This window comes from Poecilia reticulata, linkage group LG7 (assembly GCF_000633615.1).
Source record: "Poecilia reticulata strain Guanapo linkage group LG7, Guppy_female_1.0+MT, whole genome shotgun sequence".
Taxonomy (NCBI): domain Eukaryota; kingdom Metazoa; phylum Chordata; class Actinopteri; order Cyprinodontiformes; family Poeciliidae; genus Poecilia; species Poecilia reticulata.
In genome coordinates this window covers 23,931,519-23,936,326 of record NC_024337.1, presented here as the reverse complement: position 1 = coordinate 23,936,326, position 4,808 = coordinate 23,931,519, and positions in this window count along the sequence as shown.

Here is a 4,808-nt window from a genome sequence, read left to right as displayed (position 1 = left end):
CTTAAAAGTAAAGTATTTACGAGCTTGAATTAAAATTAAGGTTCTATCATGGTCAGAACGCTTCATAATAGACTGTTTCAAATTATTTTAATTTCTACTAATATTAAATGCTTCAACTGACTTTCTCTTCCACATTTCTGTAAACATTTTATAACTTTTGCAACTGGAGTTTTGTTTTTTTTCACCTAAATGTACAAAGTTGTTTGTTTTTCTATAATTTATTTATATAATATGCTTTAAGTCTTGCAAATTTAATATCTGTGCTTTTAAAATACCACAATATTTGCGTTGGTGATTTTTTTTTTGTTTGTACTCTTTCTAACTGATAAACCTCCTAAGACATTAAGCCATTGATATGTCTCCGCGGTTTTGGTTTAACAGTGTTGACGTCTTATTTTATAGTTTTACAGGTTCCGTTTTTATGATGTAAGTTTGCATTGACAATGGAGCGTTGTCAATAGAGTTTCTTTGAAATGCAAAGTTAATGAAAATAAACTTAATCACACAAAAAAATCTTACATTGCACTGACTGTTAGCCTTGCTAGTGTAATTTCAATTATGTTAGATGAAAGAAAGTGTTGATGAGGACAGTACAGCTAATATTATACTACTCTGTTACTCTGCCTGAATTAGAAGAGCAGAAGTCTGCTTTAAAACGGAGTGAAGAAAATGTGTTTAGCAGGACCTGGAAGAGTCCAGCCAAATAAACCGGTTGCTGTGCAGAAATTATTGGACACTGGCCTTGTGAGGGCATGAAGGGAAAGACCAGAGTAAAGTTTGTATTTATTTATTTTTATTTTTGTTCATTAAAACCCATATCATGCTGTTTAGGGCATATGGAAAAAGATTGGCCAGAGAGGAGAGGTTGATGTTCACCGCGACTCCTTTGTCATGAAGCCCTAGGCGGAAATTCAACCTGTAAGACTATTCCGGCATCACCCATCACCACGCTTTCACCCCAGCCAATCAGGACGCACCACCTCTCTACCTCGATCCAATCACCAATCACCACGCTTTCACCCCAGCCAATCAGGACNATCACCACGCTTTCACCCCAGCCAATCAGGACGCACCACCTCTCTACCTCGATCCAATCACCAATCACCACGCTTTCACCCCAGCCAATCAGGACGCACCACCTCTCTACATCGATCCAATCACCTGGCAAGAGCTCCTTCAAAAGGCGAAGCAACCACAGATCCACCCGCTTCAGCTGTGCTTCAACTCACCTCCTCCCCATTTCCACCACCAACCTCACAGACGCCTCCAGGTCCCCTCAAGACTCCTCTCTCCAAGGTCCGCTCCACCACCAGTGACTGGGCCCGGGGGAAGACTGAGCTTCGTTCGAGGCGATCATTCAAGCTCGCTGCGATTCTCAGCACGCTCGTCTTCCGCCGGTGTCCGAGCGCCAAATTCTCGGTCCAATAAAATTGTCGAACTGCTTTTTCTCTCTCTGTATGAGTCTCTACAGATTGAAATGCCAGTGGAAATGCATTCTGAGATCATTCATGTATGAGGCTGTGTCTCACCCAGTCAATGAGTCGATAAATTAATCAATCAGTTTTATTGTTCTTGTTGGGAAACGGTTTGCAATCAGGTCCTCAGAAAAAACAAAATACAATAATATAGCAAGGAAAAGGAGTGTTTAACAGATTTCTCCTCACTCGAGTGCCTCTGTATCTATGGCCTGAGGGAAGCAGTTTAAAATCTTCATGTGTTTCGCTTCTTTTACCACCTGCTCTTCATACAGCCATTAGTGAGATAAAGGATGTAGGATGCCCATCATTTAACTAGCCACCTTTGCCAGCTTGGTTAGGTTTATGGAGTCCTTGATTGTAAAATGTATGTACCACACAAAAGTGAAAAATTTAGAAATTAATTTTAAACTGATTACAAATTATGCTTTTTACAAAACAGTGGAGAACAATGTCGAAAAGCATAGATGGTAAAAACTCAAGCTATATGTAAAAAAAAAAAGATACAAAAAGACTTTAATGGCACCCAAACAAAAACAAGTGAAAACCAAAAACACCATCTATCATGACGTCACTAATCTTTGACACATAATGTAACTCTCTGTGCTGCTGGTGTTTGGGTTTCTCAGAGCTGGATTGGGAGTCTACACTGCAGTCACCGTCTTATCGCTCTGTAAAGTTTCTCTCATCCTTTATCTGGAGTAGAATGGCTTGCATTTCAAAGCACATCACATTAATTACAACTGTCCTATTTCAAGTAGCGCAAAGAACTCTCTGTTCGTTGCATTGTGTGGGTATTATTAGTGCCCTGCCTACACATCTGTCCACAATGATGCTGGGAAAGCTGACCAAAGGAAACTCCGGTGGGAGCATTTTCAGCCAATAATTGATGCACCTCAGAACCTACACCATGAGGACAAAAACTGTCCATGCCTCATAACATCGTACAATCTAATCCATTGCTTGCAAAGACATAAAAAATTTTTAAAAAATCAGATGATCCCATTAAATCCATCAGGTAAACACCACACTGTCTATCCTGCGGCTTAAGCAGCTTTAGTTAAATTTGTTACAAATTTCAACACTGAATTTCAAAAGCCCTCTCTTTAATCTACAGCGCCTTTGAGTTCCTTTGAATGCAGGAGTCTAAAGGGTGTGGTGTAGATTTGTAAGACCCTGAGTCAGTATTGTGTAGTGTTACCTTTTGCTGCACAGCTGCAGACTAAAATTATTGCTCATTCTGGATTGATTATCAAGTCTTGCCACAGGTTCTTAATCAGGTTTAGGGTCTGGACTTTAACTGGGCCAATCAAGCAGATGACTATGCTTTGATCTAAACTATGACTTTGTTGCTTTACCTCAACTGAAGCCCCAACTGAATACAAACTCACACTTTGCACTTAAAAAAAAATAACATGTATTATTTTGCTTCTACGTCATTATGATGTGCTACCTTGAGTTTGTCATGTCAAAAATGTGGAACATTTCAAGAAGTGCTTCTGCTAGACACTGTAGTTTGGGTGGGAGACTGATCTAGATGATTATAAAGAGTCAAGCCTGAAATGTGGGAATAAAGGCTCATTTCCCTCATTCATTTTCTCTGAGTGTCTCTTTATTAACTCATATGGTCAAATGAGCTGCAGGTGAAGTGAAGTTTCAACCTTCAGGAGGTGCTATGCTAACTTACAACCCTGACAACCGACTCCTGCAGCTCATTGTGAGTCATGTCACCTTAACATAGAAGCCAGCACCCACTACTTATGGTCAACTACAATATGTTTTCCACTTTATAGGGGGTTGTTTGGTGGGATGCTTATGTTCAAGGACATACTACTGTTGAGTGAATGACAGCAGAACTCTCTCTTTATCCTCACAAATAAATGTATCCACACCAAAGCCTGTGAAAACCTCCACTGATTTCCTTACACAGCGTTGAAGAACAAATCCCATAAAAAACATCCAACTTCCTCCGAGCAGAAAATCAGACGCATTTTATTGGCTTATCCTTGAAAATATGACCATAAGCAGTTGTCACCTGTTGGGTAAATTGAAATTTCTACATAAAAAAAAAATCTATGACTTACACGCTTTATAAAGGGAAGAGTCTGACCAAAGTCATTGAGATTCAGGCCCTGTACACACAGATGTGAGCACGGTATGTTTTAATAAATGATTAAGAAATTTGTAGGTTGTAGAAAAAACCCGAGTGCAGAGATGGATGGAGGGAAACTGGAAATATTTCATAATTAACAACAAGAACAAAAGAAAACTCTCGTGGCGCATAAGCAGCTTGTGGAGGAGGAAAACTGGTAGACTGAGGAAAAATGATTAACACTTGAGCTGAACTGAGACAAGGAGAAATATCCAAATAAGGAAAAAGAGCAAAACTGATCAAAGTAAACAGAACAAAATATTGTATAAATACAAAAACTGAACCCAAAGGAAGGAACTGATATGGCAAGACTTTTCTGGCAATAATGTCAAGTATAATATAGCTAAGCCAAATAGGATATAAACACTGAGGAAGTGGAAAGGAGGCAAACACAACTGAAACCAAAGCCAAATGAATTATAACAAGACTGCACTCAAACTTCTTTTGTGATGTCTTCAGCCCAGTACTTCAGCCAGTTTAGCAAACAATCAGTCATTATTTGAAATCAGGGATGTCTTGGTCTAGTTATGATTGCTCACTCTCAGAATTTCACTGTACACCCATGTTATTCATGTTCTGTGTGTTTATCTCAGGTGGGAATGTCAACCTGCAAGACCTGTGACCTCACTGTACTTGCTGTATCGTATTATAGGCCTTACACCAGATGTGGGAACAAGTCATAGTTTTGTAAGTCACAAGCGAGTCTCTGTTTTTTCCACTTAAGTTTCGAGTCGAGTCCCAAGCAACTGCATGAAAGTCCAAAGTCAAAACATTGCAAGTTCTGAGTCAAATCCAAGTCCTAATCTTTTAATTTCAAATATTACACACATCATTTGACCTAATATGAAATAAATTTATAGTGATAATCTTTTTTTTATATATATATTGTTGTGCTGCAGCGCATTGAATTCAGACTGTGCAGAATGTTGCAGCAGGACTCTTAACATGAACAAGCAGGGAAGCTCATATTACTCCTGCCTTATTTTCTCTTCACTGGTTCCCTGTTAATTTTTTGGTTAAATTACTTCTTCTAACTTTTTGGGCTCTGCATGGTCAGACTCTGCCAATATATTTCTGACATGCCTAAGCCTCAGACTACTGCCAGAGCTCTGAGGTTCAGTGATCAAAGTCTATTGTCAGCCCAACGTGCTCGGTTTAAAACCCGTAGGGATCGGTCATTT